Source organism: Chiloscyllium plagiosum, chromosome 22 (assembly GCF_004010195.1).
Source record: "Chiloscyllium plagiosum isolate BGI_BamShark_2017 chromosome 22, ASM401019v2, whole genome shotgun sequence".
Lineage (NCBI taxonomy): Eukaryota > Metazoa > Chordata > Chondrichthyes > Orectolobiformes > Hemiscylliidae > Chiloscyllium > Chiloscyllium plagiosum.
The window spans coordinates 19,090,252-19,102,711 of NC_057731.1; the positions used below are offsets into that span (position 1 = coordinate 19,090,252).

The following is a 12,460-nucleotide window of genomic DNA, read 5'->3' on the forward strand; positions in this document are numbered from 1 at the left end:
CCCATTTATTCCTCAGCCCCCTTGAGCCACAAGTCTCATTCCTGATGAAGGGTATTTGCTCAAAACATAGGTTCTCCTGCTTCTCAGATGCTGCCTGACCTGCTGTGCTTTTCCAGCACCACACTCTTGACTCTGATCTCCAGCATCTGCAATTCTCACTTTTGCCCATTTTAAGTATCTTCTATATTATCAGCCAAGAGTGTTACTACACATAATACACAGGGCAAATAAATAAAAGGTTATGATTAAGTAGTTGCTTAGCAGACATTCAAGTTGTAATATCTTGGAAGCAACGTTATTTCCAAATATGAAGCAAATAGACACCATCAGATTAACATACCCAGCAGAGCTTCCCAGAGTACTGTGCTCGACAAATGGTGATTTGCAAAGGCAACTTCTCCAATTCCTTTGCTGCTCTTGGACTTAAAACATTTGATGCAGGACAGGAAAAGAAAATAAATTCAGCTCCCCAGCATACAACAGATCACAAGATTACAGTCAGCAAGGTCAACACAGGCACTTGTTCCTCAGTAGGGGGTGACTCCACACACAAACCAGTTCAGTCTTAACGCATCCTAGATTCAAGTATTACAATATGGTCATTGGCAATTAGGTCCCATCCATAGAAAATCAAGCCCACAAAACACAGCATTCTTGCAGTAGTCTTATCAATTGGGTAGGGAAAGCCAGCCCCTCTTACACTCTCATATATCCTCAAGTATAATAAAGTTACTCGGCAAATGAATAAGATGTGTAAAATGTACACACAGTACATAACAGCTCTATGGAAATGATTCTGGAAACAGCAACTCATTGATGCCTTGTTTTGACTTCTCAGATACCCCAGGGAACGCTGATTCACAAATGCACTCGGGTGTTTCGACATACGATTTCAATCTTCAAAATAAGTACATGAGCACAGAATTCTGCAATTATTATATCACATTGTTCAAAAATATAAATTCTGAAAGAAAGTTTTAAATTTGATAGGTCTTTGAAATACCTTAATGCGCACAGCGACTGAACACTGCATTATGTTCTGCTTAGCTCCTGTTTTATGCTTAAATCCTAATTATTTCGCCCCACTGAATTAATCCATTGTAATGAAATTCAATAAAACATTGTGATTTTTGTCAAGTTGAAACCAAAAGTTTTACTATTTTATTAAATTGCTGAAACAACATATTTACTTTCAGTGGACCAGATAATCACAAACCATTTAGTTTCATAATAAGACAAAAAATCGTACTCTGGCACACATCAGTGTTCAGGTGGGATGTGTATAAAGGGAAATGACAGTGAGAATGTAAGCAGCTAATATTTGTTCACCCATTATGTCTTCAGCATCATTTTTCTGTTAGTGCTACTCAGAAGCAGGAATTAGAATCTGCAGTACTGCTCCCATGACAACCAGCTGCCTCCAGTATACAGTATCAATTTGAATTTGTGCAGGGCATTTCCAATACACTATTCAACCAGAAAAAAAATGCATCTTGAGGTAAGAGTATAATTCTCTTTATTACGTACAAGGGCCTTATAAAAAGAGATGCAAGATAAATGGTTTAATATGTACAATCTAAAATTAATAGATTTGTAGAAAATGGTAGCTTATTTTCTTTTGCTTTCAATTCTTTACATGCTTAGTAAGTTTTTATTATAGCTAAACCAAAAAATATACAAAGTATACAAAGGAACAGAAACATAAATGTCAATTCCTATTCCATGGTTTGTTAACTGTTAATTCCTATTACATGTTTTAACAATATTGTCTACTTCTATTACAGACCATTTATCATATAACATGTCAACGGTTGCACCACGTTCGACCTCACAACCCATTGTAATAAAATATTAAGCATTTTCCAGTTTTAAGCAAACACAGCAACTGATCGAGGTGAGAGTAAGTTCAAAGTAATCAGCTCATAACAAGAGAGTTATTAAATCGACAAGGGGATCCGTTGAAGGTTTGTTAAAATAATTACAATTATCAGAAGTTAAATATATCTCCATGCATAATCTTATTAATCAAATCAAGGATCGACTGGAAACTGCCATTCGTTGGGTTTTTGGAACTCGATATTAAATGAAAAATCATAATTAGAATGAAGGTAGAATCTTTTCGAGTAAACAGAGTGCCCTCATGTGTAACTTCAAGCAGAGGAGTTGGTGAATTTTTCTCTTAGAATCTGTGGCTTGCCTTACAACATTTGCTGGCATAAAACCTTTTTGTATCGATCTGCATCAGCCACTGGGTGATACTGTCCCCTGTCAAAAAGATTAGCTTGGTAGTATGGATGATTTTTGTTTTCCATGGAGAAGTTTCAGACTTATTTCCACATAGCTCTACCAGTGTCAGCCTCACTGGGGATATAGAAACATCAGCATTTTTAGAAATGTACAATGCCATTTTTATATATCGGATTACTGTCAATATTTAGAAAACATTGTACTATATCCTTTGTCTCAGTTCCATTCTTCCCTGAAAAACTAACTTGCTCTCTTTTTAACTTGTTGCCAGTGTCTATTTTGAGTGTGTTTTTGAGTGTCCTATTTTGAGTCTCCCTGTCTATATTGTTAGATCAACTTCTCGTACAATTCTGAGGCTTAATCCAAAACTGGATTACAGAGTTCAGTTCATTTAAATTCACTAGAGTTTTGAAAAATGGAATATGCTTCTTTGTGTACCACTTTCTTCTCTCTGTCATAAACAGAAACTGCCAACATGCAGAGTTGAAGTGCATAGGTTCACAAAGCTGAACAGAAAAGCAAAATCAGTAATATATTGTTAATTTATTACTACCTGGAAAAAAAATTGAAAACAGCATTTTATGTTTTCTCTGCTTTACTTGATGAGGTCCCTCTCTCTACCATACACCATAGAAAAGCAGACAAGAGATTGTCTCTAGCTTTTGTTACCATGAGTTGGTAGATGACGCAGGGCAGAGCCGATTTTGTGATTTCTAAGTTTCCTGCTACCTTTGTGGTAGTCTATGTTTGATTCCTCACCTGATGCTGACATTTGACATTCACTTTATGCAGATTCAGTAACCAAAAATCAGATCCTACCACCATCTGGTACAACTGAAGTTTCATATTAACATGACACTCTGCTTTCCATGTTCATTCAAAACTAAGCTTTTTCAAAATAATTTACTTTTGAACAAATGGGTCTTAGAATAAAAGTTAGGAATTGGTTGGCTCAATGATAAATCAGCAGTAGGTGTGAAAAAAATGTATCCAAACCTCTTATTTCATAGATCAAAAATTACTTCTTAAGCATTAACATTTATATAATGTCTTTATCATACCACATTACAGTATCCAGAAATTTCAGTGTGGAACACGGTAAACTGAATGGAAATCCTAACTTTGTGTGAAACACCAGACATCAATCATCACCTTCTTCATTAAATGGAATTTCCTTTAAGAAGACAGTTCAATTCTACTGTGTTAATGTACTTTTTCAATTGTACAACGCTGTGGCAGCAGCTTATGCTGCTAAAATATCCAATGACAGGTCGAATGAAAGCCAAACTATATCGAACAAACACTGTCATCTGGTTTTGGCTGCAACTGAGCAAACAAGAATGACTTTGATTTCAATGACCAAGACGAGAACTGGCTTCTACCATGAAAGAATTTTAATGCCTTCATTTAAAAATGTGATTCATATAAATGTCACATGTATTTTCCATAACTGTGAAATTTAAAATGAATTGAAAGCATATATTTTTCATTTCTTGTTTTAAAACGTAACTGTGTCTTGCAAAATGTGCCCATGTTGCTTTCATTTCCCTCACATGTCCTTGCTGTAAATTGGCCATTTGTAGCTGAATTTAAAAGCATCAACTGCCTTGATGCAAATGTTCATTGTAATTTGGCAAACATTTAAGTATGCTGTTAAACCAAAGAACAAAATGCCGTGTAATAAAAATAATAAAATAATCATTTAGAGAAACAGATCCCTTTCATCTAACATGGCTTAAACCTTTTCCTATTTACTTACTGCTTTCTTATCAAATTTACCTCTTTTATAAACAGTGATCAAAAGAGGTGACAAAATGCACCAGTGATACCTTGGGCTCTTCAAAACTGTTGCCCTGTATTTGCTGCCTCTTTAGCTTCATCAATAAAATGGAAGCTGAAACAATGAAGATGGCTTCAAGTAAACAAAGGCCAGTTCAGGATCAGCTGATTTAAAGCACGAACCAAGATGAAACTTGTCACTGACTGAGGCACAAGAGGCAACAACAGCAAAATATTGGAAAAAGGAAATTGGGTGAAGTGCGAAACAAGCTGCTGATTTGCGATCACCTGGTTTCTGTTACCACGCAGCCAAAATGTTTCTACATGATTCTCAAGTGAACATGGCAGATGTTATTGTGATTTCATCCTTTACTCCTAGATGAAGCTAACAACTTACGGGTGCAGCACTTAAGCAAATATTAATGATTTTAAGTTCAAAGTGGAACTTATCATTGGAAAATATACCTATCTACAAATTTCAAAATTTGGGATTACTCAGACTCATATGGATTTGTCTTGAATAACTATAGCTTTCAAGCATGTCAAGTGACTGCCAACTTCCGTATTCACAATATAAACCATCAATAAAAATCAACATTCATCCAGTTTTATTGAAATTTAAGATACAGTCATACAATTTGAAAACAGTCAGCAACATTGGTTTGGCAGCATCTCAGTAAATATGCCAACAGTTTTCAGCTATTTATTTTCTTTGTTAGAGTGCACTCAGATATGGAGCTGCACATTTTGTGACATAATTCAAAGTGACTGACATCTATCCATCCTTTCCTTTTAAATCAGATCAAAGGTTGCCACTGTAGGATTGCTGCTATGACAGCAATACCCAATCTGCCAGATCAGTTTAATTACAATAAAGTCGATCTTCATGTGATCATTTTCTTCAGTGGGTGAAGTGACCCCAACGAGAAGAGTCTAACCCCCATTTTCCTGGTCAGTCTATGTTGACATTCTGTTGGTGATCCAGATTGGGGTAGGAGAATCAAGGTCAGTGAGTCATTGGATGGGTGCAAGGTAGATTTTCTGGGGTTATCAGAAACATGAATTCATGCTTCTGTCAACTCCACAAAACATAATTTATTTAGAAAACATTCCTGCATTGGGTTACTTTTGATACCAAAGGACATCATCCTTGATTTGAAATCTGCTAATGGCCCTCCTGTGATTTTCCATATTGGTGATTGGACTACCCATTTTAGGGGCCTGAAGAAATCAGTGGAGATGCAGGCACTGTTGGAATGATGGTATGCAGTGGAGGGAGGTGATGGTATGTGCTGTATAGCTGTATTATGGTGCTACAGAGCTGCTCATACACAATCATGCAGATGAAGAGAAGCTTCAATTTCTTCATGAATCATTCACAAATTAAGAAATTTCCTATGCAAGAGATATCAAAAGCAACACACCAACTACTTACAATTAGATTGGGAAAAGCGGGGTGGTTAGGAGCAAAAAGGGTCCTTGAAGATTGATAATGCTGATATCATTTTTTTTCTGACCCCATTTTGAGGCCTGAAACTTGTCATGACCCCTTGGTGAGAACTGGAGAGCAGGGAGTGGAGGACCAATGAGAACCACGAGGTTGCCCTTTGCTGTTGTTGTCTCACTTGGGATTCTGAACTCAACTTTGACAATGTTGCTCTGGATTCCCAATGAAATAAAAAAAATGCACAAACATAAGCAACATACACAATGCAAAATCAGTATCACGTGACTATGTTGAGGGTACTGGAAGGGAACAAATATTCTGCCAGGATCTACACAGTTTGCATGTTTAGATTAAGCTGTAAATAAGAAATTTGCCCAATGTTACATGGACCTCAATGGAAATACTTTCGGAAGACAAATACTCCTCGTGGATGCAGCAATCCATTGTGTTTAAAATAGAGGAAAAGGTCAATATTAAGATCCAGCTGAAGTTACTCTTGGACAAGTCATATGTCAGAATAAAATCTAATTCAATAGATCATGTTTTGTTTTCTTTTAACTTTAAGTGACAGTCTTTCACTGAAACATATGTACATCAGGCTGCAGATTTGATTTAACCATAGAATAGAAGTTTATTATATAAAATAAGCAAAAATAAAACAAGACAAACCAAGCTATCTGAACTCTATACAGTTTGAAAGATTATTAAAGACATGGTAAACAAAATCAAAGTGAGGCCTTCATCCTGGAATATTCTCACAACTGAGATTGTGGACTTTATCAGTCTTGTGATAATTGGCAGTCCTGGTCTGGCAGCTTTCACAAACTAAGCAGTTTCATTGGAATACTCTCCCCAATGGGTCAACCTACAACACACAGATTACAACAGTACCACCACCTTCTCAAGGGCAGATAGGGACAGGCAATAAATGCTGGCCCAGCCAACAATACCACATCCCACAAGTGATTAAAAACAAAAGTAAATTTAATCTCTAATTGCTCTGAAGCATCTCATTTCACCTGGTCACTGTGGACTCTCAAGAGATTGCAGACTCAGACCCATTTCAAGTTTGGTAAATGTAGCCTGATATGAAAAAAATGCCAGATAGGGCTAAACTAAAACAATGCAATAATTCTGTGGAGAGAAAGCAGAGCTAACATTTTGAATCCAGTGACCCACTTCAGAACTTGGTCACTGCACTTGAAATGTTAACTCTGCTTTCTCTCCACAGATGCTGCCAGATCTGCTGAGTTTCTCCAACAATTTCTGTTTTTGTTTCAGATTTCGAGCATTCAGTTTATTGTTTCATGATACAATAATTCTCGCTTATAAGCCATAAAAGCACCAAATCAAAAGTAATGAGATTTGTTGTGATGCTAAAAAGATGTTGTGACTCTATTTTCAAAACTACATTTGTTTTAGCTCCCAGGAGATAGGTTCAAACTTCAGTGGTAACTTGCTGCACCACTGCACCAGCAAAATTCAGAAGGCAACTGAATGTACAAATATACAAACAAGAAGAGTCATCCATTCAAACATTTGAAACGGTTTCCCCTTTAAACAAGATCATGACTGATCAGATTATAACCTCAAATCTACATTCTCACCTGCACCGAATAATCTTTCATCCCCTTACTTAACATGAATCTATCTACCTCTGCCTTAAAATTATTAAAGTACATATCATTTTTTCAGCAAGAGATTTCCAATGACTCACAACATCCAACAGATGTTGTCGCACCAGTGCTCTCTATACCTGAAGCATAACCTCCTACTAATGTGCGAATTTCCCTTCACAATCAATGGTAACATTCTATTAGCCTAATTACATGCTGTAGCTGCAAACTAACCTTTTGGGATTCATGCACGAGGACACCCACATCACTTTACATCTCAGCAAACTCGTACTGCTCAGATACTGCACTTTTCATTTTTCCTGTCAAAATTAACAATTTTACATTTTCCCACATTATGCTCCATTTGCCAGATCTTTGCAAGTTCATTTAAACTATCTATATGTTTTTGTAGCCTCTTCACTTACTTACTTTCTTATCTAGCTCTGTGTCATTAGCAAATTTAGCAACCATAGATTCTGATGAAGGAAGGAATGTTGGCAGCTGCTCCAAGCTTCAGTTGTCCCACAGCACACAGTACTGGACCTTGGAATGTGCCAGTCTACAACACTCGGTCAAGGAATGATGAAGTGAAAGCAACTGAGATTATATCTTGCCAACATGAAAAAGACTTAGTCTCTGCTTCCTGTTGGCCAATCAATCTTCTATTCCTACCAATATGTGACTCCAAGACCACGTGCTTTTATTTTCCACAATAACTTTTGATGTAACACTTCATCAAGTACCTTCTGAAATCCTCAATACGATACATAGACTGGGTCTGCATTAACTAGGTCAAAGTTTGCCAATAGATTGTCAAAGTTTGCCAATAGATTGTCAAAGTTTGCCAATAGATTGATTACCTTGAACTTATCAAAGTACTTCTTTAATAATGATTTATAAAGTTTTCCTGAAGATAGACATTGAGCCAACTGTCCTATAGCTTCCTGTGTTCAATCTCCATCATTTTTTGAATAAAGGAGTTATATTTGCTATTTTTCAATCTAACATGATCTTCCCTAAATGAGAGGAGTTTTGGAAAATTAAAATTAATGCATTAACTATATCATTAGCATTTTTTATTCATAAAAATCCTTATGTATAATAGTCACTGAAGTAGTTTGATTCTGTATGGACTTTATATATGGAGAACAAATCCAAGGCATCTCTTACTTATACAAGACTATATTTACATACATTTGAGGCACCAGAAGGATCCGATAACTCAGTGGACCCCCATGGTACTTGGGCCAAAAGACTTTATGCAGCAGTCTTTCTCCGCTGCACCTTGTCGGCAGCTGCTCCAAGCTTCAGTTGTCCCACAGCACACAATACTGGACCTTGGAATGTGCCAGTCTACAACACTCGGTCAAAGTCAACTCCTTATTCTAGAAGACTAACAGGTTTTGGGCACCCTTTCACTGAGTTGATCGTCCTCCAGGTGCAGTTAATATTTGTCTTGGTGTGCCTGTCAGGGAACTGAGTTTCTCAGGCCGAACCTCGATAAGAACCACTGCATCTCTCTCCAGATTTCCACTGTATAGGCACATTCCAGAAGGAGATGTGTGAATGTTTCATCCCCCTGCAGCCACTTCGAGGGCACCATGCAGTGGCACAGAGAGTCCAGGTGTATGTGAAGGATCTCCCAGGTAGTGCTCATCTCACCACCAACCAAGCAAAGTCTTGGCGGTTGTTGAAAAGTTCTGGTGAGGAGGCATTCTGCCAAATTACTTTGACAGTTTGCTCAGGGAATAACCCAACAGGATCCACCCTCTCCATTTCCCACAGAGTTTTGAGGACACTACGCGCTGACCACCTCCTCATGACTTCTGGTCAAGGTGCTTTCCTTTGCAAACGTCTCCATGAAGGACAGGTGAGAAGGTATGGTCCAACTATTTGGTGTGTTCCGCTGTACTGAGGCCAGTCTCATTCTTCACAACACCGAGGACAGGTCGAACCTCAATACGTAGTGACACTTGGTGTTTGCTTAGCGAGGATGTATGCACAGCTTGACGCAGCCGCACACAAGAAGTTGCATCAAGACACTATTCAAAAGGGCCACAACACACTGCAGTACACCAGAACTGCAAAAAGAGGAAGAAGAACACCTATACAATGTATTCGCCAAAAACGGATACCCACACAATTTCATCAACAGATGCCTAAGGGAAAGACAACGGAATGAGGACATGCCGCAACCCAAAGGACTAGCCACACTACCATACATCAAGAGCATTTCCGAACTGACAGCCAGACTACTGCGACCACTAGAACTCATAACAGCACACAAACCAACAGCCACTCTCAGACAACAACTCACCAGAACGAAGGACCCGATACCCAGCATGAGCAAAACCAATGTAGTCTACAAATTCCCATGCAAGGACTGCACAAAACACTACATAGGACAAACAGGAAAACAGCTAACGATCCGCATCCATGAACACCAACTAGCCACAAATTGACACGACCAGTTATCCTTAGTAGCCACACACGCAGATGACAAGCAACATGAATTCGACAGGGACAACACTACTATTATAGGACAAGCCAAACAGAGAACAGCCAGGGAAATCCTAGAGGCATGGCACTCATCTACAGATTCAATCAATAGGCACATCGATCTGGACCCAATATACCAGCCACTGCAACGGACAGCTGGAACTGACAACAGGAAGCGACAGATTCAAACCACTATAAATGCCTGAGGAAAGATCACAGAAGCACTTCACAGGAGGCTCCCAAGCACTGAGGATGTCACCTAGACAGGGGACGAAACGCCTGCAACACAAATTCCTAGCTCGGCGAACAGAACCACAACAACAGAATTTCTTTCATTTTTAATAATTTTATTGCAAATGAAATAATTTTTGGCAAGGCACTAGCAATTAGGATTTAGCACCATCTCTGTCTCTGTGCAGTTCCAATAGTCTCGACAAGTGTAAAAAGTGCTATGATGAAAAGAAAGCAGCCTATCTTCAGATTGTGTTGCTCTTTGCTTCACAGGGTAAAAATGCTGCTAATTCAAGTAAAAAACAGTTCACATAAATAATCAAACAACAACCTGATGTGGCAAAAAAGATGTTGCTTGCATAGCAGGCGATTATTAAATCACATTATAATACAGTAAATAGCAAGAATCATACAACAGAAGACTAGAGAGCGAGCTATAGAAACAATGCAAACTTCAATGCAAACAACAGATTGTTTAATTTGTGAAAATTTTGTGAATTTAATCTTTCCTCGTTATTTGGGACTGTTGCTGAACAAAGAGACCTTGGAGTGCAGGTTCATAGCTTCTTGAGAGTGGAGTCACAGGTAGATAGGATAGTGAAGAAGGCGTTTGGTATGCTTTCCTTTATTGGTTAGAGTATTGAGCACAGGAGTTGGGAGGTCATGTTGCGGCTGTACAGGACATTGGTCAGGCCACTGTTGGAATATTGCGTGCAATTCTGGTCTCCTTCCTATCAGAAAGATGTTGTGAAACTTGAAAGGGTTCAGAAAAGATTTACAAGGATGTTGCCAGGGTGGAGGTTCTGAGCTACAGGGAGAGGCTGAACAGGCTGGGGCTGTTTTCCCTGGAGCGTCAGAGGCTGAGGGTGACCTTATAGAGGTTTACAAAATTATGAGGGGCATGGATAGAATAAATAGACAAAGTCTTTTCCCTGGGGTGGTGGAGTCCAGAACTAGAGGGCATAAGTTTGGGGTGGGAGGGGAAAGATATAAAAGAGACCTAAGGGGCAACGTTTCCACGCAGAAGAAGGTACGTGTATGGAATGAGCTGCCAGAGGATATGGTGGAGGCTGGTACAAGTGCAACATTTAAGAGGCATTTGGATGGGTATATGAATAGGAAGGGTTTGGAGGGATATGGGCCGGGTGCTGGCAGGTGGGACTAGATTGGGTTAGGATATCTGGTCAGTATGGACGGGTTGGACCGAAGGGTCTGTTTCCATGCTGTACATCTCTATGACTCTATGAAAATGGCATTGCATACTGAATTGTCACAATGGAAATGTTGAGAACTGAACCTACAGTATAGATTTTCCTGAATATCTGTATTGATTTACTTCAGTTCTTTTACTAGCTGATCCTCACATACTGCTTGCTGCGTGTTAAATGTGATGCGTTTCATTTTATTTACATTCTAAGGTGAGGATCAACAAGTTTAATTGGTTGCTCATGGCATTTGTGAATTGACAACTTCCACTGCATTTCACTGGAGCCTTAGCCTCCTTGAGAGGTCTTGCCGACTCTCCATGTCGTCATGGTCAGGAACTTCTGAAAACTCTGTTTTGCATCCAGTTAAGATATAATCATTAGGCAGGGCATCAGAGGAGAGCCAAAAGGGAGCTCTGACAAACTAAATCTTAGGAACAGCATCTAGTAAGCTTTTCAAAAATTGATAGCTTTTGATTTGAAATCAAATTATTAGATTCATAGAATCCCCACAGTGTGGAAACAGGCCCTTAGGTCCAACAAGTCCACACCAGCCATTGGAAGAGTAGCCCAACCAGACCCATTCCCTTTACTATTCTATATTGACTAATGCATCTAATCTACTCATCCCCGACCCTGTGAGGCAGCAGTGTTAAGCACTGAGCCACCCAACAATTATTTAATCAAATAATTGTGCTGCTATAGACTTTTCATTACCCGATAGGTAAGTTTTAGTCAGCAGCTTTGCAAATGGAATGCCTGTGGTAACACCACAGAGAGATGACTAATAAATCAATTAGTCTAGTCTATTGGGAAGAGAGACAAACATTCTACTTTCACCATGGACTGGTTACTTTTGTTGTTGATTAATCTGAAGATATCTGGGAGAAAGTTTGATAAAGGAGCTTGCTGGATGTTTATTGAAGATTGTTTTCCAGCTTGAAACGACATTCTAACTTTTAAAGCTCGAACCTTCTGATGTGCAAAATAAAAAAAAACATGGATTTTTTTTTCCGCATAGAAACATTATTAGGAATAGTAATTAAATATTTTCACCTGGCGTTATTCATCACTGTGATTTGAATGGGCATTATGTGCCAAAGAGAAAAGTGAAGCATTTGTTCGACATATATAGGAATTTCTATAACTTTCTTTGTCGCCTTGCCATTATTTTAGGGTAAATTAAGAAAGTTACGGTGAATTCAACTTAAATGACATTAGCTAATTTCTCCAGGATATGTACTTTGGTAACCAACACAGGTGTGAAAAATGTGTTGCTGGAAAATTGCAGCAGGTCAGGCAGCATCCAAGGAGTAGGGGAATCGACGTTTCGGGCATAAGCCCTTCCTCATTCCTGAAGAAGGGCTTTTGCTCGAAACATCGATTCCCCTACTCCTTGGATGCTGCCTGACCTGCTGCGCTTTTCCAGCAACACA

General features: G+C 38.7%; 1 protein-coding gene and 1 long non-coding RNA gene across 2 annotated transcripts in view; one reads left to right on the forward strand and one right to left on the reverse strand.

The window, feature by feature from the left end:
* LOC122561112 (adhesion G protein-coupled receptor A3) overlaps window positions 1–12,460 on the reverse strand; it is a 522,394-nt gene that overhangs the window by 105,156 nt on the left and 404,778 nt on the right. The window lies entirely within an intron of this gene.
* LOC122561113 lies at window positions 1,408–3,548 on the forward strand. The gene is made up of 3 exons (XR_006314912.1): window positions 1,408–1,498; window positions 1,785–1,894; window positions 3,319–3,548. It is a non-coding gene; the product is annotated as an uncharacterized LOC122561113 (long non-coding RNA).